The sequence below is a fragment of the Orcinus orca genome, chromosome 6 (assembly GCF_937001465.1).
Source record: "Orcinus orca chromosome 6, mOrcOrc1.1, whole genome shotgun sequence".
NCBI classification, from domain to species: Eukaryota; Metazoa; Chordata; class Mammalia; order Artiodactyla; family Delphinidae; genus Orcinus; species Orcinus orca.
This window is the reverse complement of record NC_064564.1, coordinates 28,538,110-28,565,747: the sequence shown is the minus strand read 5'-3', so window position 1 is coordinate 28,565,747 and position 27,638 is coordinate 28,538,110. Positions and strand designations below refer to the sequence as shown.

The window sequence follows — 27,638 nt, the reverse complement described above, 5'->3', positions numbered from 1 at the left end:
CTGCAAATAGGAACAATTTTACTTCTTTCTGATTTGTATGGCTTTTCTTTTCTTTTCTTGTTTAATTACGTTGGCTAGGACTTTCAGTGTTATGCTGCATAAAAGTAGTGAGAGTGGGCATCCTTGCCTTGTTCTTGATATTAGAGAAAAAGCTTTTAGCTTTTCACCATTGAGTATGATGTTAGCTGTGATTTTGTCATATATGACTTTATTATGTTGAGGTACATTCCTCTATACCCAGTTTTTTTTTAGAGTTTATCATGAAAGAATGTTGAATTTTGTCAAATAATTTCTCTGCATCTATTGAGATGGTCTCATGATTTTTATCCTTCCTTTTGTTAATGTGTATATCTCATTGATTGATTTGCAGATATTGAACTATCCTTGAATTCCTGGACTAAATTTCACTTGATCATTATTCATGATCCTTTGAATGTACTGTTGAATACAATTTGCTAAATTTTGATGTTTTTTACATCAAGTTTATCAGAGATATTATCCTATAATTTTCTTTTCTTATAATTCCTTGTCTGACTTTGGTGTTAGGGTAATGGTGCTCTCATAAAATGAATGTGTTAAAATGGAAGTGTTCCCTCCACTTTTGCTTTTTGGAAGTGTTTGAGAAGGATTGGTATTACTTCTTAAATGTTTGATAGAATTCATCAGTGAAGCCATCTAGTCCTGAACTTTTCTTATTGGGAGATTTTTGATTACCAGTTCAATCTCCTTATTAGTAATTCATGTGTTCAAATTTTTCTATTTCTTTATGATTCAGTCTTGGAGAGTTGTATGTGTCTAGCAATTTATCCATTTCTTTTAGGTTGTCAAATTTGTTGGTGTATATTTGCTCATAGTAGTCTCTTATGATCCTTTGTATTTGAGTGATATCAGTTGTAATGTCTCCTCTGTCATTTATAGTGTTATTTATTCATATCTTCTATCTCTCTCTCTCTCTCCCCCTCTCTTGTTTTCTTTTAGTTAGTCTAGCTAAAGTTTTGTCTCTCTTGTTTGTCTTTTCAAAAAAACCAATTCTTAGTTATAATGATCTTGTCTATTTTCTTCTTAGTTTTGTTCCATTTATTTCTGATTTAATCTTTGTTATTCCTTTCTTCTACTAACTTTGGACCTAGTTTGTTCTTCTTCTAGGTCCTTAAAGTATAAAGTTAGGTCATTTAACTGAGATTTTGTTTCTCTTACTGTAGGTTTCTTAATGTACCAACTTCCCTCTTACAATTTCTTTCATTGCATCACATAAGTTTTGATATGTTGTGTTTCTATTCTCATTGCCTCAAGATATAGTTTGATTTTTCTTTTGTTTTTTTCTTTGACCCATTGTTTGTTCAAGAGCAAATTGTTTAATCTTCACATATTTATGAGTTTTCCAGTTTTCTTCTTATAACTAATTTCTAATTTCATACCATCTTTTCACAGATGCCTTTGTTTGGTTCTTTATAAGAACCCCCAAATCTTGAGATTCCCCACTTAATATTTCTTTCATGATATTAATATAAAATAAATGCATTAAATAATTAGATTATTGGCAGAGACATTAGATTATCATTCACTAATTTTACTAACTCGGTAAATATTTATTAAAGCTGGCATAAGCCAGAAATTGGGCAAGTTGTTGAGAATTCAAAGATGAAGACAGAGCTCTTGGCCTAGTGTAGTTCTCATTTTAGTGATGATTATATTAAGGCAATTTCTATCAGAATGTCTGGTTTCCCTCTCTTCAGTATTCTGGCTGTTATACTGATGATTGTTTTCTTTTACAGAGAAGCTACACTGGATCCCTGTTATAACATTATTTATTGACCATGAATAATGAATTGAGTATTGATTAATTAGTCAATTAATTTCTCTACAATTAATTTTGTAAAGCAAGGTTTACTATTAGCAAAATTGAAGCCCACTAAATGGAGATTGGTTACTAGAATGTCAAAAGGACTTATCATTTTTCCTCATAATAAGTGATACAATTCCATGTGTAATGGAAACTATTATGATGACTATTACATAACTTTTTATTGTTTTTAATGCTACTTAAAAACATAGTGCAACAAAGTGTAATTGTGTTGGCACCTCTACTTTCTGGTTACTCCTTGTAGTTTCCTGATTGTCTCCAACTATGCTTTTGACTCCTTTAAACTGTGGATGATCTGCTTAGATTCTCTCTTTCCACTCTGTCCTTCTTGATTACATATCTACTGTAATCTAATATGTCCATTCCCTACCTTGCCAGCTCAGTTACTTCTTATTTTACTTTTTATAGCAATTATCTTTATCTGAAATTATCTTGTTTGTACATTTAACTTATTTTCTGTCTTCCACACTAAAATATAAGCTCCATTAGAGGGTCCTTGTCTGTCTTGTTCATTACTATATCTCCAGCACATAATAGATGCTCAAAAACTATTGGTTGAGTGAGTGAATTGAGGAACGAATGAGTCAGAAAAGAATTTTCTCTGAAGGATACAGATAGAAAATACAGATCATGGCTTCAGGATACTCACTATCCAGTTGAGGACACAAGATGTCTACATATGAAAGTGTGACTAGGGTGTGATTTTCATAACTGACAGGGGACTGCTGTGGACGATCAGGGGAGAGAGCCATCACTGGACATGGGCCTAATCAGAAACAGCTTCACAGAGTACATATAACTTGCTTCTCATGGAGACTTCTCCCACAAAGCTTCCTGAAATCTGGGATCTATAAATGAGGGGTTATTTCTGCTTGAGAGACCAAGTAGGACTGTACAGAGGAAATGTTCTCTATGACCCTACCCTACCAACCTCTATAAGTGCAGTCCAATTCCTCACATCTAACTCTTGCCTGAGGGCTTTTGAGTTTGCTGCCTCATTGACCTGGAGTGTTCTTCCCATAGATAAAAGAGTTGACCCTTTATCTTCTAAATCTCACCCTAGATTACACTCTCTGAGAATACAGGTTATATGAAAATTTCTTGTCTGTGTTTTAAAAATCTTTATAACTAGAATGGAAGCTCCATGGAACACTGATCATCTGTGTCTTGTGCTTTGCATTATACCTGATACCTAACACAGTGCTGGGAACTGTGTTTTTAATAAATGAATGAATAAATGATTTCAAAGAATGGACTTTGGAAAAAGTGGTGCAGGCAGGAGGAGATTAATGTTACAAAGATGAGGACATACCAGGAGATTAGAGGGCAGAAGTCGAAGCTTATAGATAAGAAACAACTTGAGTAGACTGTAATATAAGGAACAAGAAGTTTAAAATTAATTTAATAATTTGTTTGCAATTCCATTTGGAATACATATGACTTTGACTCTTAATTTTTAACATTGCTTTTCTCACATTTTGTAAAAATTTTATAACATGTAACAAAAATTGGTTGCTTTAATTAATACATACAAAATTAACATTGGCATATAAGTTAAATAATATAGTTTAAGTAATGGTATAATATATTTAAATTTTCATTGCTTATTTCATGAACTTTGCAAGAAAATATGTTGATGTATAATTCAAACTATTAATGGCAGTATCAAGAGACAAACCTTATCTTCCATTTGATGTTCTATAGCTCCCACTGTTCAGTAGTCTACTGAGATAGATTACATATATATTTCTATACTTAAATAAGGATATATCTTACACCTATATAAGAATATATTTTAGTTTGGCAGAAATTTTTCCTTAAAGCTGTACCATAAATATCTTGTAATTGTATCTGATTATCCTCTAACATATTCTTTATTACTGATCTGTTACTGATCTTTATTCACCAGCACACAAAAAGATATTTGTACATTTGCCAAATTTGATATCATAAAGCCTGACTATAATATTGCTCTGTGATTACACCACACATCACACTGGGTTATAGGAAATCTTTCTGATAATTTTTATGTCAACTCTCCAAGGATGGGATGAAATCCAAAGCACACCTGCTATGATGCAAATACGCATAAGTGGTCACTCATTGCTAGTGATAAGCCACCATAAAGAAGTAATATTTCTTTTAAATTAAAAAGCCACCCAAATTAATGTAACTTTTAGTACTAAAACTTATCATCAAAAGAAGGCATACAGATAACATATAGAACATAAAAAAGTCTAGCCAAATTAACAATCCAAAAATGTAAAGTAAAATGAAACAAAGATACTATCTTCCATAAAATAAATTAATATGTAGAAAATTAATAAAAGTTAAAACCCAGTGTTAGAAATGGCTTGAGGTAATGTCCATTTTACCCTTTCAGAGGGAATGTGACAAATTTTAGGAAGTCAGTTTGACAAGATTATCAAATGTTTAAAATATGTACATAATTTCATTAAGAACTTGTACTTGGTGATTTATCACTGAGGAAAAAATCTTGACATCACAAAAAGCATGAATATTTTATATAGTCATGCATACAATAGTGAAAAAGTATAAACAGCCTACAAGTCCATAGTCCACACAATGAAATGCCTCAATGCCATTAAAAATATCTTGAAGTATGTTTAATAATATATAAAACTGACCATTTATTGAGTGTACAAAATATATATATATGCATAGAAAGTTTTTTCTGTTTATCCTGAATTTCTAAATTATGTATTATATGCATGGATTATTTTATAATCAGAAAAAGTAGACTACCATTATTTAAATTTAGAGCATCATTCATGTACCTCAAATAGTCCAAAAAATACAGTGTATCTAAATTTAGATCAAAATTTCATAAAGTAAATTTCAGAAAACTTTTGTTAATGCACATTATTGGGATTCTCACTGCATTTGTTCATTTGAATTATATTAATCATTCCTGGATTTATGCAGGGCTTGGTTGTGTGACTCATGGATTTTATATAAACAATTTATGGTAAAAACTTCATATTTTGACCCAAGGGAAAAAGTTATTTTCTGGTATCAAAATTGTTCTTTGTTTGCAAATTTTAAAACTATAAAATGTAGTTTTTGTAGTGCATAAAAATTTCACCATTTATTTCAAATAGAAAATAAAACATTTAATATACATGCACTTAATATCAATTTTCAACTCTTAAAAGTGGGAAAAAATTATGACCCAGGAAAAAATTGGGACAGTATTAGCTTAAAAATAAAATTGCTCATTCATATTAAATAGGCTAATTAATTCATATTAATTAGGCTGCTTTTAAACAAACCTATATTTGACTTGATTAAAATATATCTTATATGATATTGTCAGGGGACAAAATTTTCCACCCCAGGGAGATCTTCAAGATGGCAGAGGAGTAAGACGTGGAGATCACCTTCCTCCCCACAAATACATCAAAAATACATCTACATGTGGAACAACTCCTACAGAACACCTACTGAACGCTGGCAGAAGACCTCAGACTTCCCAAAAGGCAAGAAACTCCCCACATACCTGGGTAGGGCAGAAGAAAAAAGACAACAGAGACAAAAGAATAGGGATGGGACCTGCACCTCTGGGAAGGATCTGTGAAGGAAGAAAAGTTTACACACACTAGGGAGCCCCTTCACTGGCAGGGACAGGGGGTGGGCTGAGGGGAAGCCTTGGAGCCATGGAGGAGAGTGCAGCAACAGGGGTGCAGAGGACAAAGCAGAGAGATTCCTGCACAGAGGAGCAGTGCCAACCATTGCTCACCAACCTGAGAAGCTTGTCTGCTCACGCGCTGGGGCAGGTGGGGACTGGGAGCTGAGGCTCAGGCTTCAGAGGTCAGATCCCAGGAAGAGGACTGAGGTTGGCTGAGTGAAGACAGCCTGAAGGGGGCTAATGCACCACAGCTAGCCAGGAGGGAGTCTGGGAAAAAGTCTGGACCTGCCGAAGAGGCAAGAGACTGTTATTTCAGGGTGTGCGAGGAGCAGGGATTCCTTCCCTGTGTATCCACAGAAGGCAGAGCACCATCTAAGTGAGCTCCAGAGATGGGCGTGAGGCAGGGCTATCAGCTCAGATCCCAGAGATGGACATGAAAGGCTAACGCTGCTGCTGCCACCACCACTGCAACCAAGAATCCTGTGAGCGAGCACAGGTCACTACCCACACCCCCCTGGGAGCCTGTGCAGCATGTCACTGCCAGGGTCCCAAGATCCAGGGACAACTTCCCCAGGAAAACACACGGCACGCCTCAGGCTCTTACAATGTCGTGTTGGTCTCTGCTGCTGCAGGCTCACCCCACATTCCAATTATGACTACCGTACCCCTCCCTCTCTCCAGCCTGAGTGAGCAAGAGAGCCCTAATCAGCTGCTGCTTTAACCCTCTCCTGTCTGGGCGAGGAACAGGTGCCTGAGGGCAACCTACATGCAGAGGTGAGGCCAAAACCAAAGCTAAATCCAGGAACTGGGTGAACAAAGAAGAGAAATGGAAATTCCTCCATGCAGCCTCAGGAGAAGCAATTAAATACCCACAGTCAAACTGACGGACCTGTATCTATGGAATACCTGAATAGACAATGAATGTTCCCAAAATTGAGGCAGTGGATTTTGGGAACAACTGTAGACTTGGGGTTTGCATTCTGTGACTGATTTGTTTCTGATTTTTACATATAACTTAGCTTAGTTTTTAGTCCTTGTTATCACTGGTGGATTTGTTTATTGGCTTTGTTGCTCTCTTTTTTAATTTTCTTAATTTTTATTCTATTATTATGGTTTTTTTCTTCTGACCCATGTGGCTGGCAGGGTCTTGGTGCTTTGGCCAGGTGTCAGGCCTGAGCCTATGAGGTTGGAGAGCTTAGTTCAGGACATTGGACCACCAGAGACCTCCCAGACCCATGTAATATCATTTGGCAAGAGCTCTTGCAGAGGTCTCTGTCTCAACACTAAGACCCAGAACCACCCAATGGCCAGCAAGCTCCAGTGCTGGACGCCCCATGTCAAACAACTAGCAAGACCGGAACACAACCCCACCCATTAGAAGAGAGTCTGCCTAAAGTCATACTAAGTTCACAGACACCCCAAAACACACCACCGGATATGGCCCTTCCCACCAGAAAGACAAGATCCAGCCCCACCATCAGAACACAGGCACAAGTTCCCTCCACCAGGAAGCATACACAAACCACTCAACCAACCTCACCCACTGGGGACAGACACCAAAAACAACAGGAAATACGAACCTGCAGCCTGCAGAAAGGAGACCCCAAACACAGTAAGTTAAACAAAATGAGAAGACAGAGAAATATGCAGCAGATGAAGGACTAAGGTAAAAACCCACAAGACCAAACAAATGAAGAGTAAATAGGCAGTCTACCTGAAAAAGAATCCAGAATAATGATAGTAAAGATGATCCAAAATCTTGGAAATAGAATGGAGAAAATAAAAGAAATGTTTAACAAGGACTTAGAAGAGCTAAAGAGCAAACAAACAATGATGAACAACACAATAAATGAGATTAAAAATTCTCTAGAAGGGGGCTTCCCTGGTGGCGCAGTGGTTGAGAGTCCACCTGCCAATGCAGGAGACACGGGTTCGTGCCCCAGTCCGGGAAGATCCCACATGCCGCAGAGCGGCTGGGCCTGTGAGTCATGGCTGCTGAGCCTGTGTGTCCGGAGCCTGTGCTCCGCAACGGGAGAGACCACAACAGTGAGAGGCCCATGTACTGCAAAAAAAATTAAAAAAAACAGAAAAACAGACTATAGTGGTAGCTCTAACTTCTTTTCAGTTCAAACCTCTGAACTTCCAATTCCCCTTTTTGCTCCACCCTCTGGCACCTCAGTATTGTAAAGGAAAAAAATGCTGCCTGCCATATCTGTAAACAAAGGATATTGCAGCCATCAAGACACAATATTACAGGCTCACCCCACTGGTGCACTCTGAGGAGACTCAGGATGAGAAAGCACAGGATACTGGCCCCAGGTAGCTGAAGTGCATATCAAAGGAATAATTTCAGTGAGCCCAGACTCTTACATCTTCTCATACATAGGAAGGTGCTAAATTCCTTAACTTGAGATGTCTGGCTTTCTTTAATTAACAGTAATCTTTTGATGTTCCAACTACCTGGTCTTTGTTGCAAAAACTCCTATGTATCCTGGCTCCTCGCTTACCTCTTCAGAGTGGTCCCTTAGAGTGGTCTGAGAGTCCTGTCTCCTGGGCTTGAAGTCTGCAGAAAGTCTGTCGAATAAAATATAACTCAACTTTTAGGTTGTGTATTTTTTTTCAGACAACAGTTTTGACATAGATACCAACTCCACGTAATGACAGAGTTATTGTTAATAATCCTTGAGAGCAGGCATTTGCATTCTTGTTTCTTGGTGCTCTTTGAATGGTATTTTACTGTGAAGTTGCTTAAGCCATTTCACTACTAATCCTGAGTCAACTTGGTGGTGTGTTCTGAGTCCTGATGTTACAGGTTACAGGTCCAGTGGACCTACTCTGGGATCCTTAGCCCGTGTGGCGACCCTTTGTCTTGGCCACTGCGTTCTTTTTCTGCTCAGATTTGCACAACCAATAATGAAACTGGTGCTGAGTCTGGAACAGCACAAGTTTTATTCAACGACCAAAGAATGGAGAAGTGAGAATTTAGTTTGCAAATCAACTCTCAACTCAATTCGGGCAGAAACACCATATATATTGGAGGGTTGAGGTAAAAGGGAGGAAATTGAAAAGAGAGGGAGGAATATTGATGACTTATCCAAGAAGAGGGGTATGGTTTGGACCCAGAACTGATGCAACGCTCTTTCTCTGTCCTTATATGGACATTTCCAGCTGTCGTCATGGCAACTGCACTGGTGGGTATGTCATTTAACATGCTAACGCATTATATTGAGTGTATAATGAGGCTCAAGGTCTACTGGAATTAAAATCTTCCACCATCTTGGTCCTAGTTCTAACCAGTTCTTGTTTTTCTCTTTGCAGCTTCCTCCTGAAACTTAGATAAGAGAAATTGCTTTCCATTCAAGGGAGGGATAGGGGAATGATTCTGGGGCAACAGCCTTGGTAACACTGAGTCATGTTGTTGTGGACACATTACTATATGCTTTTCTCAATAATAAAAGTGTACACCCAAAGAGTAAATTTTGTTGTATGAAAAAGGAGTTAAATTTGCCAACTTATTGACTTGTATTTCTTTTGTTCAAGAGGTAGATTGCGTTTGAGAACAAAGATTTACCTGTGTTGGCTCAGGCATTCCTCAGCCATGTGAGGATTACATACTCAGATTCATCAGTTCAGTCTGATAAATTGTACTTATATACTGTAATGATACATTTAGCTGATGAAATCTTTTTCTCACACTTGTTGTGTTAAGCTTTTACACCGAATGGGAATTTTTTTTTTTTTTGCAGTACGCGGGCCTATCACTGTTGTGGTCTCTCCCGTTGTGGAGCAAGGCTCCGGATGCACAGCCTCAGTGGCCATGGCTCACAGGCCCAGCCGCTCCACGGCATGTGGGATCTTCCCAGACCGGGGCACGAACCCGTGTCCCCTGCATCGGCAGGCGGACTCTCAACCACTGCACCACCAGGGAAGCCCCTGAATGGGATTTTTTAAAACCTCAAATATTGCTTAAATACCACTATCCAAAATTACCATTAGTTAATTTATGGCAAAATTATACATCTTTAGACAAAAATAATCTTCCGTTTTGCTTTATTTTTTATCTCTAGGTGTAGTTTTTCCTAATTTTAGTCTTCTTTTTCTTATTTTAATATTTCAAATTCTGTAGTGTTACTGGAACCATTTTTCAGAGTTAAAAGCTTCTTTGATATTTACAGTAATTATGTTAAATTTAGGTTTATTAACTATTAATATACTGAGAAAAATGGCTTTTCCTCTATTGATAATAAAAATGAGAGCCTATTAACACTGGTATTTTTATTACCTCAGTTTATTACTTCTCTTGGATAACTGGATCAATATTCTACAAAAAAAATACTTTTGTGGGGGTAGTAATAATCCATTTGTCTTCCTAATAAGTGTCTTGAAGCTCTTCACGCTGCACACCAAACTAGTTAACATATATAAAACAATTCTTTCTGATGCGAATTTTGGACAAAAATACCTATAATTATGTAAGATCTTAAATATCATTTTGATAATAAAACAAAGCTCACCTTGTCACAAGCTAGATTACATTTTTCCTGGCACATTACAGTATGAAATATATACTATACTGTGCAAACTAAAAAATATCACTTGCATCCAGTTCTACAAGAATGAAGTCACTAGCCAGTGTACTTGCTGACCTTTAACACACCCTGAAAGTAGTTCGGGGTTGAGATCAGGAATTAGGCACTCTTTGCTTTGGAAAAAAACTGACAGAACAGGTCTTCAGATAATTAGATATTTTCAGGGGAAAATGTTATAAGCCCAATTTCTTGCATCTTCTCATACCTAGAAAAAGCACTAAAATCATTAATGGAGACATTTGCTCCTAGTGACTAGCAGCAACCTCCTACTGAGTTGTATGATTGATTGCATGCACCCCCTTCACCAAAACCATATATATACTGACCTTCCCCCACCTCTTCAGAGCAGTTCTTAAGAGCTATCTAAGAGGCTATCATTCTTTTTTCAGTCAACAGCTGTAATATATATGATAGCCATAAAAACCCAAGGACACTTTAGGGAAATTAAATAAAACTTGGCATGTCGAATAATTAAAAAGAGTAATATCCATGAAAAACATTATTTAAATATTTCTTATGATTTTAAAAATTATTTTAATAATAGATTGACATGTATCTTCAGTTTTGGGGGAAAAAGGACATATGTTTATTTTGTCCTTCAGCATTCACAGGCAAATTCTATATATATTATGTATCATAAACCCAAAAGTTGGTAAATGATCCAATCATTATCTTCATGAAGCTTCATAATTAGAAACCTGAGTGGCAGAGGAGAGTTGGAGATGCTGACAGGAAAGATGTAGTTATAGAGGAAATCACCCAATCCAAGGGCATGCAGACCTGGCTGACATGGCTGTTTGGGCTTCAGTAAATTTCAGTTTTGATGGGGTCTTTGAGGAGTCATGATATGTAGAAGATTGAAACTGGTCTACATTCAGCAGCAACATATGTAGAATATACATTTATTGAAGAAAGTAATAGAAATATATTAAAACATATAGATTTATAATTTAAAGTAAAAATTATTAGGCAGTAAGCCTACAGGCATTTTTGTAACTTTTTTCTCATTTACTTTAATATAGATAAAAATAGAAGAAATTACAGAATTATAGAATTATTTGTCACAACACTATTACATATATTAGTAACATTTTATCATATTAAATTTTAAAGAGAAAAAAGGATTGTTACTCCATATGTTTAGAATCCTCAATTTGCAATTTTTAAGGGACTACCTTCTTTGGTACTACTTCTTCAGTACTTTGAATTTGTGGTGCTGGGGCTTAGGACAGGTCACTCCAAAACATGCCAAAGTGGCATCTTGATTATTTTGAAGTAAAGTTATTTAAGAAATGGCCAAGGCAAGAGAGCCCCTTGACCCTCCTCTTTGTCTCCCTGAAAGCAGGAAATAAATCTTCCATGAAGGACATCCTTATCACCAGAGATAGAGAATTTAGGGCTGAGAAGAATGTACAAATCAACCTTATCGCTTCTCTACTAATTTACTACCCTAAGCACAACTCTGTTTAGATTCTTCACTAATTAAGCACCCACAGCCTAAATTTCTTTGTTCTGTCAATTCTTCACAAATGTATTGTTTCTTTGTCTAAAAAGTATAAAATCTGCCTGCTCTGGTCACTTCTTAGCCCCATCTTTATGAGAACTTTGTGCAAACAAATTAAATTGTGTTTTTCTCCTGTTAATCTGTTTTGTGTCAATTTAATTATTAGACCAGCCAAAATAACTAAAGAAGGTTAAGGGTGAAATGTTTCCTGCCTCGACAGTAGCACAATAGAACTAGTATTTTGAAACCAATTTGCTCTTTACTTCATATTTCATAAACAGTTAGTATTTGCAATTAAGACTATTCAAAAGCTGTAAGGATATTCATATTTTACCCATAAAAGCCTTGGATTTACTGATTTGGAAGTTTTTTACTTCATTTAAATTTGATTATTTTTTCTATTTTACTTAACAAATTTTTTCCCACCGCATTTCTTACGTTTTTGTTTTTAAACATTTTTTTGGAGTATAATTGTTTTACAATGGTGTGTTGGTTTCTGCTTTATAACAAAGTGAATGCTATACATATACATATATCCCCATATCTCTTCCCTCTTGTGTCTCCCTCCCTCCCACCCTCCCTATCCCACCCCTCTTGGTGGTCACAAAGCACCGAGCTGATCTCCCTGTGCTATGCGGCTGCTTCCCACTAGCTATCTATTTTACATTTGGTAGTGTATATATGTCCAAGCCACTCTCTCACTTTGTCCCAGCTTACACTTCCCCCTCCCCATGTCCTCAAGTCCATTCTCTAGTAGGTCTGAGTCTTTATTCCCGTCTTGCCCTTAGGTTCTTCATGACCATTTTTTTTTTTTTTTTTAGATTCCATATATATGTGTTAGCATACGGTATTTGTTTTTCTCTTTCTGACTTACTTCACTCTGTATGACAGACTCTCGGTCCATCCACCTCGCTACAAATAACTCAATTTCATTTCATTTTATGGCTAATATTCCATTGTATATATGTGCCACATCTGCTTTATCCATTCATCTGTCAATGGACACTTAGGTTGCTTCCATGTCCTGGCTATTGTAAATAGAGCTGCAGTGAACACTGTCCCACCACATTATTTGAAAGTGTTAAAATCTGTCTTACTAGATTTGTATAGTTTAGATATAAGGTATTTAGAGAACATTTATTCATTTATTTGTTTATGAATATTTATAATAATGAGTATTTATTAAACATGTACATAATAGACTTTATACAAGTTACTGGAAATATGCCCTTGTATATGTGTTGTTTATACTCTACCTGGAAACACAGTATCAACATATGTGGTGGCTGTCACAGTGAAAGAGATACTATTCTCAAATTTAATAGAATTTGTTCTATTTCAATATTATAAAATAACTAAAATGTGGTGCTAGAACCAGGGCAACTTCATACGTACTGTGATTTTAAGTTCACAGTAAGACTTTGACTCTCTCACCCTCACCCAAACACTTTTCTTCTTTGTTTTAAGATTACAACTGCTATTTCTATTCAAGCTGGTTGACTAACTCCCCACTCCCACCACTTCACAGAATCCTATTGAAATAGCAGCAACTAAGAACAAAGGGGAACACAGTGTTACAAATACTGCAGGGGTGGAGAGACATGACTAGCATACAGGATATTCACTTCACAAGCAGTTTTGGAAGAAAAGTCACAGATGAGCTCATTTTGCTTTAAAAACCACACGTAAGAGCCCCCTCAGGAAATTGTTGCAGTGTCTAGGTACCTATCTTTGACAGGGATGAAAGGGCTCTGAGCTCAGAGTGGGCAGGTATCTGAAAGAGCGACTTTTTTCCCCAGCATGGCTTCACTTATTGGTACCTAAATGAGAATAGTAGCACAAGACAATTTTTAAAAAAAATTCTGTTAGCATTGTCTCCAAGAACAAGTTGCAAGAGTTTCAAACCTTCACTGAGTCTTCTATTGACATTTAGCTTGATATTGACAAACATACCTGAGTACAATGATGTGTTAATATTGAAAGAGTGCACCAAATAATGACGTGTCTACTGCAGGAAATTGTGGGGTAATGCAGTCTGTGCTGGATCAACCATTATCTATGCCTAGTATTATGACAAAAAGTGACTGATTTAGGCATTATAAATTGAAGTACTCCTCTGGCTGAACTTGTTCTTTGCACATATTCCTTCATTGTGACAAGCACTGATAAACAAAGATGCTGTTTTCAATACAGACTGTTGATTATTGACTTCAGATACACCAGTGTTTAAGATGGCTCCCTGAAGTTATTCTGCCTGGCATCTAGGATCCCTTCTCAATATGCCAGTTGTGAGAATGATCAGTGGTTCTGCACCCCAGGCATATTGATCTGATGTTTAATTTTATCAAATATTTTTTTGAAACCTCCTCTCTGCTTTTTAGTCTAGTCACTACATCTAATCAAATTATGTGGTCAATGAGAGTCTATTTTTCTTATCTCTCCCAGAACTGTTTTACATTATCCCAAGTAAATAACATCTTCCTGTGTGTTTTCTTATATGTGAAAATAAAGTTTATAAAATTGGCAAACTACCTTTAGAATTTTATTTCAACAACAATTAAAATATTATGCATTTCTATAAAAATGCACATCATTGCATTGATGTCTTCCATTCATTTTTGTAAGAGGCTATTAACCAAAATTTCAGAAATGAGGACATGTTTGAAATAAAAAAAGTATTTATTTTGGGGGTTGTTAGGACTGCAGCCTAAGAGACACAGAATCAAGAAGCACTTGAATTGTATTCTGCTGGACTACAATATGCGGGAGGTTTATAAAGGCAAAAACCACAAGGTTACAGTTAGTTACATGAATTGTTTATCAAGAATTATAATTGGAGCTAGCAAGAAGTAAGGGTACTTGTTAATCAGGGTTGGTTGGGGTCCATTATGGTTGCATAGTTACAAGGAGAGACACAAATTTGCAGTTAGCAGACATTTTTAAAAAGGCTGGTGTTCTTGGGTTAGGAATAGTTCACAGAAGGTTTAACTTCTCAGTGGTGTAGGGACATGTCTGAAACCAGATTCTCAATGGCTATTTGACTCCATTTTTGTGTGCCTGAATGATGATTCCTCCATTATAATTTCAATTTTGTCACAAAGGCTATTGTCAAAATCATATATAAGTACCATTTCTTTATTCCTAGAAAGTGTTTACATTTCAGAAGCACTTTCTTGTGTTTTTCTCAGATATTCCCATGAAGAAATTTGGAAAGAAATTGAAATCTGTCTGTGGTTGTGACCAATCCACCTATGAATAATATAAATTTCTCCCCATTAATTGGTCATTCCAGTAAGGCTAAGAAAAGCACAGAAAGTTACTAGTGTTTCTTACCAATCACGGCTTCTGGAGTCAAGCTCTGATACTTACAACCTGAATGTGCCAGGTTGTATTAATTTGTGTGAACCTCTTAGGTCACTGTGACCCTACTACTAAGTTTTGTTTTTTTTTTTTTTAACTACTAAGTTTTATTGGCAGCTGCCACATGCACGATTGTTGGTTGGCTTTCCCTAAAAATTTTCCACACTATCCATCCTGTTCTGTCTTCATTGCAACTCTGTCATGTGTTTCAGGAGGCCCGGTGCATGCTAATGTTCAGCATTCTCCAGCAGGAGGCTGCCCTGCACTCCTGTTGGGGACCCTATACCCTTGCAAACTCTGTGGCCGTGACAGGCTTTGTGGTTGCTCCATTCTACCTCCATTCTATTTTAACCAAATCTGATCTTTCTGTTCCACCTGACACAACTCTTGCAATTGATTTAAGGTCCCTTTGAAAATCTGTGTGGTCTTCACAGCAGGGGTGGGCGGGAATGATTCACAAAATGAATGTAACACAGAGCTGGGCAGATGGGGCCCACTGGGTTTCAGAGTTTGGTGAAATAGCTCCTTTAGGTTATATCTGTGGCCCTCATTCTGTCTCAATAAAATCCCAGGTGTTACTGGCCTGGTGAAGAAACCCAGGGCCTATGGTTATTGTAGATTCTGGGTTTGCTCCTTTGAAAAAACCCAGATATGTCAGTGGACTTCAACATTTGTATTATTCACCCCATTAGAAAATGGTTTTTGAGGGTGCATCTCCAATGTATGTGTATTCATTTATTTGTAAATTGTATGCTTATAGTACTGCTCTATAATTTTATGTGATTATAAATATTATGCAAATATAAAGTAATTTTAAAATGATGGGATAAAAGAAGTATGAATTAAAGTTTTTATATTTTATTTTCTTCCTATATTCCAGTGTTCTGTCTTGTTCAGCCACCTCTGGTTTAAACACTACCTTGGAAACCACGACTGTCAGTGAAGCTTCCCTATGTATGAGGCAAGCTTGTGATGGAGGGGAACAAAGCAGGGAAGGTATCTCTCAGAACTGGATTTGGTGTAATGTTGATGTTTAAAAATCCCTCTTCCCCTTCTAATCTGTTATGATTACTTAGAATTTCAGTAGCAACACTGAGAGAAATATACACTTTCCATAGTGAAGTTTATCCAAAGAGATGTGATGTAACTCTGAATTTTGAGGTGGGCCTGAAAATTCCAACATACCGGGGTATGTACTTATATTATTCCCTCCCCTAGAGTATGGGTAGGACTGTGAATATAATGGATTTCATGACTGTGATTATGTTTCAAAGGTGAAGGGATTTTAAAAATGTAATTAAAATCTGAAATGAGAGGACTTTGAGTTAATGAAAAGGGAGATTATCCTCACTGGGTCTGATCTAACTAGGTGAGCTCTTAAAAGGAGTTGAGTCCTTCCTGAAGAGAGAGATTTGAAGCAGCAGAGATGATTTTCTGTTGGCCTGTAAGAAACAAACTATAGAATTATGGAGAAGACCCTGTGGCAAGGAATAGCAGGCAGTCCTGTAACCTCAAGGAACTAAATTCTACCAACTGCCAGGGAGCTAGGAAGAGGACTTGAGACTCAGATAAGATAATAGCTCTGGCTGACACCTTGATTTTAGCCCAGTCAGATCCTGAAGTGAGGACCTAGTTAATGTGTGTAGACTCCTGACTCATGACAACTGAGATCATAAATTTTGTTATGTTTTTCTAAACTGTTAGATTATAGTAATTTGCTATGCAGGTATAGAAAATTAACACAAGAAGTACAAAACATCATACAGCATTGCTATTACATGAAAGCTAATAAAGTCAAGTTTCTTTCATATTTCCTTTAAATGACAAATTACTTATCAAGAATATTTTCTGTACTTTGAAATCTTTGTGACAGCCTGCATAGGGTGTTGTTTTCTAGTTTTGTGCATTGAAATTATGATATAATATGTAACATGCTCTGATATTTTGAAAGGTTTTATTCTAAGGATATCTATCAACTGAATTATCAGTGAAGTTATTCTTGCAAATAGATTGTTTGGAGTAACAAAAGGACTATTTGGCTTGAGTTATGAGATGTGGATAGTGGGTAAATGTGTGATTTGGAGAATATCTCTATGCCTCTGTGTCTCCATTAGTTAAGTGACTGTACTAAGGAAGACATTTACAACCCCTTTATTTAAACAGCTTTATTGAAGTATAATTGACACACAACAAATTATACATCTATTAAGTGTAAGTTTGATAACTTTTTACATACACCCATACCAAATGTTGAATAGATCCATCACACTAAAAGTTTCCTAATGCTCTTTTGGAATCCCTCTTTGCTACCCCACTTCAGGACCCCCATCCTCTAAATCCTCAGGCAATGACTGATTTGCTTTTGTCACTATAGATTAATTAATAATTATTTTTATTGAGATAGAATTGTACAATATTATATGTTTCAGGTATATACTCCATTTATAATTATTATAAAATATCGGCTATATTCCCTGTGTTGTACAATATATTGTTCTAGCTCATTTATTTTATCCATAGTAGTTTGTACCTCTTAATCCCCTACCCCTGTCTTGCCCAAATCCCCTTCTCTCTCCCCACTGGTAACCACTAGTTTGTTCTCTATATCTGTGCATTTGTTTCTTTTTTGTTACATTTACTGGTTTGTTTTATTTTTTAGATTCCACATATAAGTGATATCATACAGTATTTGTCTTTCTCTGTCTGACTTATTTCACTTAGCATAATGCCCTCCAAGTCCGTCCTTGCTGTTGCAAAGTTTTATTTTTGTTTATGGCTGAGTAGTATTTCATTGTGTGTGTGTGTGTGTGTGTGTGTGTATCACATCTTCTTTTTCCATTCATCTGTTAATGGACATATCTTGGCAGTCATAATTATGCTATGAACATTAGGGTGTATGTATCTTTTTCAAATTAGTGTTTTTATTTTTTTAGAATATACACCCAGGAATGGAATTGCTGGGGTATATGGTAGTTCTATTTTTAGTTTTTGGGTCTTTTTTTGTGATAAACCTCCATACTGTTTTCCACAGTGGCTGCACCAATTTATACTCCCACCGACAGTGTATGAGGGTTCCCATTTCTCCACATCCTCACCAACATTTGTTGTTTGTGACCTTTATTCTGTCAGGTGTGAGGTGACATCTCATTATAGTTTTAATTTGTGTTTCTCTGATGATTAGTAATATTAAGCATCTCTTTATTGAGATGGCTGTTGGCCATAGGTATGTCTTCTTTGGAAAAATGTCTTCTCAGGTCTTCTGCCCATTTTTACCATAACCAGGTTTTTTTTTGATGTTGAGTTGTATGAGCTGTTTAGATATTTGGGATTATTTTTTATTTTATAGACTTTTATATAAATAGAATTAGGTAGGATTTACTTTTTTGTCAGCTTTTCTTCATTCAAAAAAATTTTATCAGACTCGTACATGTTATTGTATGTATCAAAATTTATTTCATGAATATACTGCATCCAGTCATTTGTTGGCATTTGGGTTTTCTCTAGTTTTGGGTTATTAAATGTAAAGATTCTATAAACATTCATAGACAAGTCTTTGTACAGACATCTGATTTTATTTCTCTAAGCTAAATACCAAAGATTGGAATGGATAGGTCATATGCTATGTATATTTGCCTTCTTATAAAATTGAAAAATTGTTTTTACGTTCCCTCAAGTAGTGTATGAGTGCTTCACTTGCTTCAAATCTTTGCCAGCACTTGGTGTGTTCAGTCTTCCCTCCCCCTCCCCCAACAAGTGGAAATTTTTACCTACAGTGTGCTTTAATTTTTTCCAGCTTTTTTGAGTTTTAATTGACAAATAAATGCCTTGTCAGACAATATTTAATGTGATGATTTGGTATGTGTATACAATGTGAAAGGATTCCCCCATCCAGTTAATTAACACATCCATCATCTCACATATTTACATTTTTAAAACTTTTTTGTGAGAATATTTAAGTTCTACATTCAGCAAATTTTAATTAAACAATATTGTGTGTATACCCAATTATACTATACAGTGTTATCAACTATAGTCAACATTAGATCCTCAGACCTTATTCATCATATAACTAGAATATAACTATCGTTTTACAAAACTTTCTCTTTTAGCCTCACCAGACCCTGGCAACCACATTCCTACTCTCTGTTTCTGACTTTAAAAAAACCTTTTTTTTTTTCTTTTTTTTAAAGATTCCATACGTAAGTTATACCATGCAGTCATTGTCTTTCTCTGTCTGGCTTTATTTCATTTAACATACACCCTTCAGGTTCATCCAGGTTGCTGCAAGTAAAAGGATTTTCTTCTTATTTTAATTGTAGGTTATACATTTAGATTTATTAAATACTTTGAATTAGTTTTGCATGTGATGTTAGGTATGGATTGAAGTTAATATTTTTTATGTATAGATATTCAATTATTTCATCACATTGTTGAAAATCTTATTTCTCCAATAATTATTTTTGCACCTTTGTCAAAATTAAGTCTCTATAAATGTGTGGATCTATTTCTGGACTCCATTCTTTTCCTTTGCTCTATTGGTCTATCTTGATACTGATGCCATCCTGTCTTTGCACTGTCACTTTAAAATAAATCTGAAGTCAGATAGTTTAAGGACTCCAACTCTGTTCTTCTTTTTCAAAGTTGCCTTGGCTGTTCCAGATCCTTTGCCTTTGCATATGAATTTTAGAATCAGCTTTTAAGTGTCTACCAAAAAAGCATTCTAGGGTTTTGATTGGGATTGTACTGAATCTAGAGATCATGACATCATTACAATATTGAATCTTTTGATCTATAAACATAGCATATCTCTGAATTTATTTAGGTTCTCTTTAATTTCTCTCCACAATGTTTTGTGGTTTTATTGCACATATTTTATCAGATTTACCTTTTAATAAATCGCATTTTTGATGGTATTGTAAGTGGAATATTTTTAAATTTCTAATTGCTACTGGTATATAGAAAGACAGTTGATTTTTGTGTATTGATCTTGTATAAAAAACTTTATAAACACACAGAGTGGTCCTAAAAGCTTTTTGTGCAGATCATAGGATTTTCTATATAGACAATGAAGTCATCTGTAAACAGAGACAACTTTATTTCTTCCCTTTCTAACTTGAATGCCTCATTTCTTTTTCTTGTCTTATTGCACTGGCTAGGACTTCTAGCAAAACGCTGAACAGAAGTGGTGAGAATGGACATACTTGCCTTGCACCTGATCTTATGTGAACACATTCAGCTTTTCACTATTAATTATGATGTTAACTACAGGTTTTTCATAGGTCCCCTTTATCAGGTTGAAGAAGTTCTCTCCTATTCCTAGTTTGCCAAAGTTTTTCAAAAAATTGAAGTATAGTTGATTTACAATGTTGTGTTAGTTTCAGGTGTATAGCAAAGTTATATATATATATTCCTTTCCATTATAGGTTATTACAAGTTATTGAATAGAGTTCCCTGTGCTATACAGTAGGTTCTTATTGTTTATCTATTTTATATAGTACTGTGTATCTGTTAATCTCAAATTCCTAATTTATTCTTCCCCTTTCCCATTTGGTAACCATAGTTTGTTTTCTATGTATGTGAGTCTGTTTTGTAGATAAGTTCATTTGTATCATTTTTTTAGATTCCATGTATAAGTGATATCATATTATATTTGTCTTTCTCTGCCTGACTTACTTCACTTAGTTTGACAATTTCTAGGTCCATCCATGTTACTACAAATGGCATTATTTTCTTTTCTATGGCTGGGAGTATGTATGTATATATATATATATGTGTGTATATATATGTGTGTGTATGTATATATATATATATATATATATATATATTCCACATCTATATCCATTCATCTGTCCATGGACACTTAGGTTGCTTCTATGTCTTGGCTATTGCAAATAGTGCTACTCCAAAGGATTTTATTAGAAACAGGTATGGGTTGTTTTCAAATGATATTTGTGTGTTTATTCGGATTTTTTTTCTTTTTAATCTATTCATAAGTTTAATTACATTGATTGATTTTTGAAGATTAAACCAACTTGGCATTCTTAAGAAAAGCACCACTTGTGTATGTATTAGCCTTTTTACATATTGCTGGATTTGATTTGCTAAAATTGTGTTAAGATTTTTTCCACTTATATTCATGAGGGATATTGACCTGCAGTTTTCTTTTCTTTTAATGTCTTTGGTTTTAGAATCTGGGTAAGGTTGGCCTCATAATATAAACTGAAAAGTAGCCCTATCTCTCAATTTTCTTTTCATTTATGTAGAATTGGCATTATTTCTTCCTAAATGTTTGGTAGAATTTGCCAGTGAAGCCACTGTTGCTTCACAACCTCCTTGGGAGTTTCCCAGGTGTAATATGAAACTGGCCCCCATATGCAGAAGGCAGGGAGAGAACAAAGAAAGAGACAGATCACTCCAGATTTGTAAATGACAGGTTTAATAGGCAAGGGAACTTATTTATGAGGCTTGTCTGGGGTGGCCTCAAGATTTGTAGATCTCTGCATCTGCCTGCTAAATCTTAAACATTTATATAGAGTCCTTAACTGGTTCAGTCACATATACCATCCGGATAGTCTCAACACCACATTTCTATTTCAAGGCTGTATCCTTGGGGCAACTTCTGGGAGTGGGGATGGCAAGCAGAACACATTCCAAAGACAGAGGAGTGGGTGGGGAACCTCCAATTGCCTGGGTCCATTTTGAGGGTCAGCTTCTGCTTACATCTTCTCAATGACCTCCCCCAACAGCCGTCTTCACCTAGAGGTTATTTTTGTGTGGGAAGATTTTAAACTATAAATTCAGTTTTTAAAATAGGTATGGGGCTATTCTGGCTATTTCTTATTGAGTGAAGTTAGGTAAGCTTGTCTTTTGAGGAATTTGTGCATTTCACCTTAGTTGTCAAATCTATTAGAATAATGTGTTTATAATTACCCTTTATTATCTTTTTAATATCTGTAGAATCTATTGTTATGTTAATTATATTATTCCTGATATGGCCATTTGTAGCATTTTTTTGATCAGCCTGAATAGATGTTTACGAATATGGAATTTCTCAGAGAACAAAGTTTTAGTTTCATTAACTTTTTGTAGTTTTATTTTGCTCATTTTTATTTTGTTGATTTCCACACTGATAGTTTTTTTTTTTTTGCGGTACACGGGCCCCTCATTGCTGTGGCCCCTCCCGCCACGGAGCACAGGCTCTGGACACGCAGTCCCAGCGGGCCCAGCCGCTCCACAGCACGTGGGATCCTCCCGGACCGGGGCATGAGCCCACGTCCCCTGCACTGGCAGGCAGACCACCAACGACTGCGCCACCAGGGAAGCTCCACACTGATAGTTTTTATTTCCTTTATTTGGCATATTTTGGCTTTATTTGCTCTTCTTTTTCTGGTTTTTAAGGTGGAAGCTGAAGTCATTGACTTGAGAGCTTTTCTAATATAATTATTTAGTGCTATAAATTTCCCTCTACGTTCTCAATGAGGGAGATCCCACTAATCTTAAAATATGTTCTTTTTTATTCATCTCAAAATACATTTTAATTGTTTGACTCTATTTTAACCCATGAGTTATTTATAAGTGTTTTATTCTGTTTTCAAGTATGTAAAGAAATTCTAGAGATCCTTCTGTTATTGACTTCTAATTTAATTCCACTGTTGTTAGAGAACATACATTGCGAGAACTGAAAAATTTTAAGTTTATTGAGACTTATTTTATGGCCTAGAATAGTTAAATGTTTCATGTGCATTGCAAAGAACATGTATTCTGATGTTTTTAGATGTATTCTATACATATCAATTAAAGCAAGTTCATTAGTAGTGTTAATCAAGCTTTCTATGTTAGTATTGGATTTCTATCTACATGTTTCATCTCACTGAGAAATGAGTATTGAAATCTGACTATAATTGTGAACTTTAATATTTCTCCCTGAAGTTCTATGTTCTATCAGTTTTATCTTGAGGTACTTTGAAACCATGTTATTAAGCACATAGACATTTAGCAGTGTGTGTCTGCTTGATTGGCCCTTTTATCATTATAATTAACCCTCTGTGTCCTTTATAATATTCTTTGCTCTGAAATCTTTGTTATTTATATACTTCAGCTTTCTTTAGATTAGTGTGTGTATATGTGTGTGTGTGTGTATATATATATATTTTTTTCCAATTCTTTTACTTTTAACCTAATCTTATATTTACATTTAATGTAGGTTTGTTGTAGGTAGAATATATATAGACCTTGCTTTTTAATCCAATCTGAGAATTTCTGGGTTTTGACCAGGGTGTTTAGAGCATTTACATTTAATATTATTATTAATATAGTTGGGTTTAAATCTATCACCTTACTATTTGCTTTAAATTGTTTCATCTTTTTCTGCCTTCTGTTAGATTAATTGTTTTTTAATGATTCCATTCAATCTCCTTTGTTGGCTTATGAACTATAAGTCTGACTAATTACTTATAGTGATTGTTTCAGGGTTTATAGTTCACATCTTTAACTTATCACAGTTTACTTTCAAGAGACATTATACCACTTAATATATAGTATAAAATTTTTTTAAATTTGTATACTTCCATTTTTCCCCTCGTGGCTTTTGTGCTCTTCTCACACATTTTACATGTTATTTTTACCATACCACATTAGACAGTCAATTATTTTTAAAGAGATTTAAATAATCATTTAAAAATATTTTATATTTACCCTGCTTCATGACTTCAGCCTTAGCCAAGCTCCAATAACACATTTTCTCTCCTGCCCCTTCAGATATAGAGGTGGAATGTTCTTCCTACTATTACTAGTCTCTGGCTGCCATCTCTTCCTAGATCCTTTACCTGTCCCACAGCTCTATAAGCAGCTTCTTTATATGTTCTTCAGAAAACCACTTGCACGTGCCATCTGTTTCTGGAATGATACTATACTGATATAAAAGTTAAATGTTATTTTTCTCTTTTTTCTATGAACACTTGGAAAAGCAGCTTTTGTGGGCTGTCCCAGAGGTGTCCATTATATATACCAGTTCCTGAGAAAACACTGGTCTATCATTCAGGCATTGTCCACTTTACTACTTTCAAGATGTTTCAGGTTTAATTATGGAAAGTAAGTGTTTATACACATAGAGACAAAACTGTTTTGTTTAAATCAGTTATTCTACAAGCTTTATTGAATTCCTGTCATGTGCAAAGTGCTAAGCCTTATGTTGTGAATATAAATGTAAACATTTACATATGCAGCATCAAGGATGACATAGTCTATGCTGGGACCAAATATTTATCTTTGAATATAAAGTTATAGACCTATAGAGGTCTATAATAGTGACATAAATGAAATGTAGTAGTATGTCCAGGGTGCACCAGAGTGACTGATTCAACGTCTATATTCTTACGGCTTGTTTTTTGTTGGCACACGGAAGTGTGGCTGTACAAGGTGTAAAGTTGTAACAATATTGCAACACTTTTGTTTGGTTGATAAAGAGCTTCTGTCCTGAGCTTCCATCATTTTGTTTTCTCACCTAGGACTGTCTATAATCTCCCCTCTCTCTAGGCAGCTAAATTTCTTTAGGGCCTCACCCCAGCAGTACATTACTGTCTTTTTCTTATTGGTTGTTGCTTGTGCCATACTGGAGGTCAAATATTTTAAATATCATCTCTACTTATATCTATACCTACCATGACATTCAGTTTTAAAAATGGTTTAGAACTAACTACTAGTTTATCAGAAAGATTTAGAATAATAAAATTCATATCTAATGCTGTTAGGAACATGCATATTTAGTCACTTTATAACCCCAAACTCTGGAGGCTCATGACCTCCAGAGTTTGGGGTCATAAAGAGGAGAAGGGCAGTATCCATCTCCTCTCTTTATACAAGATAATGATGGAGGTTTTGATTGTGCATGTCATGGATCTAAGTGGCCCCTACAGTTTTTATGCACAGGGGTGACGTATTGAGAAGGACTGGGCAGCCTGAAACTTAGAAAGTCTCTGTGATAGAACAATTCCAAGGGTAAGCAACTGTCTCAGAGCCTTTCTATGTGGTTAGATGTTTAATAAATGTGATTTCTTTAGTGTACAAAATTGGAAGTTTATATACATGGAATATAAACTCAAAATATAAGTTCATGCCTGATAGTAAAACCTATAACCAACTAAAAGAAAAAGTGTTCTAGGGCTTCCCTGGTGGCGTAGTGGTTGAGAGTCTGCCTGCCGATGCAGGGGACACGGGTTCGTGCCCCTGTCCGGGAAGATCCCACATGCCACGGAGAGGCTGGGCCCGTGAGCCATGGCCGCTGAGCCTGCGTGTCCGGAGCCTGTGCTCCGCAACGGGAGAGGCCACAACAGTGAAAGGCCCGCGTACTGCAAAAAAAAAAAAAAAAGTAAAGAAAAACTTTTCTGTTGTAACAATTCCAATATGACTGGTTGAAAGTGCAATATTAATTTTATTTATCGACATGGACCAATTTTATATTTATAGTACTCTGCAAAAAATGTTAAGTAGTAGTAATCAGTATTTTTAAAAGATAGTTAAGATTAGAGATAAAATGTTTGAACAAACTTATGCCAGCACCCCACAAAAATAATCATCATCTAGAAAAGAGCTTATGCCTTGGCTTGTCAACACAACATAACTGTTGAATAAGATGTGTCATCCTGTTTTATCTTATTATTTGGTGAAGATGTGAGAAAAATAATTAATATCTAAAGCTAATAACATCTATCTCCAAAATAGTTGCAAAACAATAGAAATTGAAAAAGAAAAATGCAAATAATTTTACTTTAGAATGAAAATTAAGAAGATTAAAAACAATAAATACTTTGGGGTGTTGTGCATCTTTAGATTTGAGAATAGCCATTTGATCAATCTCACATGCATTGAGGAGAATAAAAACAAGCATATGGTGAGAATATCCTTTCTCATACTAACTGTAAACTGTCCTGGGCAATGGAAGGATGGAAAACTGTTCCCGTGGGGTAGAGAATTTATATGAGCCTTGTTTTCAAGGAGGTTTACTGTTGTACCTCACCTGTAAAGGCAACATTTTTATTATATTCCCTAGTCAATTATGTTTGTGATAATATTTTCAATCCAGACCAATTTATATTTATTGATTAATAAAAGAATTCTTCAAGGGATTCTGTGGCTTGAAACACTGATGCAATTTTCTCTGATTTTATTAGAGAATGTAATCAATATATCTTGAAACACTATCCAAAAGTTGTGTCAGTTAAGCACCTTGTGACCTTTACTGGAGTTAAAGCATAAATAAAAGTTAACATTTATGTCACAGAATTGTCTGATATATGTAAAATTACAGTGAGGTACTGACATAAATAGGCCAATGACATATTAGATAGAAAGCCCAGATATAACCCCTTGACTATAGTCAAACAATCTTCAATAAGGGTGCCAAGACTACTCAATGGGGAAAGGACAGTCTCTTCAACAAATGGCACTGGAAAACTAGATATCCACATGCAAAAAAAATGAAACTGGACCCTAACCTTACACCATACAAAAAATTAACTCAAAGTGGATTAAAAATCTAAGCATAAGACCTAATAATTCTTTTTCTAAAAGAAAAAAATGCTTCATGACATTATATTTGACAATGATTTTTAAGATATGACACTAAAAGCATGGGCAACAAAAGCAAAAATAAGCAAAAGGGATTACACCAAACTTAAAAACTTCTGCACATCAAAGGAAACAATCAGTGTGAAAAAAGTAGCCTACAGAATGGGAGAAAATATTTTCAAATCATATGTCTGTTAAGGGCTTAATATTTGAATATATAAAGAACTCTTACAACTCAACAACAACAAATAACCCAATTAAAAAATAGGCAAAGAACTTGAGTAGACATTTCTCCAAAGAACATATAGAAATGGCCAACAAACATAAAAGATGTTCAACATCTGTAATCATTAGAGAACTAAAAACCAAAACCAAAATGAGATATCACCTCACACCCATGAAGATAACCAACTTAAAAAAATTAACAAGTGTTGGTGAGGATATGACAAAATTGGAACCTTTGTGCTCTGTTGGCAGGAATGTAAAATGGTGCAGCTACTGTGGAAAACAGTATAGCAATTCCTCAAAAAATTAAAAATCAAATTACCACATGATCAGAAATAATGATTCTGGGTATATATCCAAAATAATTGAAAGCAGGATCTTCCATGTCTATGTTTACTGCAGCATTATTCACAATAGCCAAGAGATAGAAATAACCCAGATGTCCATCAATGGATAAATGGATAAGAAAATGTGGTATATACATACAATGGAATGGTATTCAGCCTTAAAGAAGAAAGATTTTGTTACATCTACTACATGGATGAACTTTTTAAAGACGTTATGTTTAATTTAATAAACCAGTTATAAAACGACAAACACTATAATTTCACTTATATGAGATATCTAAAGTAGTAAAACTCATAGAAACAGAAAGTATAATGGTGGTTGCTAGGGGCTGGGTGGGGGGAGAGGAGAAAGGAGAACTATTGTTCAATCAATGTGGATTTTCAGTTTTGCAAAATGAAAACATTCAAGAGATCTGTTGTACAACAATGTGAATACACTTTCTACTACTGAACTATACACTTAAAAATGGTTATGATAGTAAATGTTATATGTTTTTTAACAATAAAAAACAAAAATAAAATTCACTGTAAATTA

At 35.4% G+C, this 27,638-nt stretch overlaps 1 long non-coding RNA gene across 1 annotated transcript; it reads left to right on the top strand.

Annotated features, from left to right (window-relative positions):
- Window positions 1–27,638, top strand: LOC117195440 (uncharacterized). Its single transcript, XR_004475157.2, has 2 exons — window positions 1–13,291; window positions 15,847–27,638. It is a non-coding gene; the product is annotated as an uncharacterized LOC117195440 (long non-coding RNA).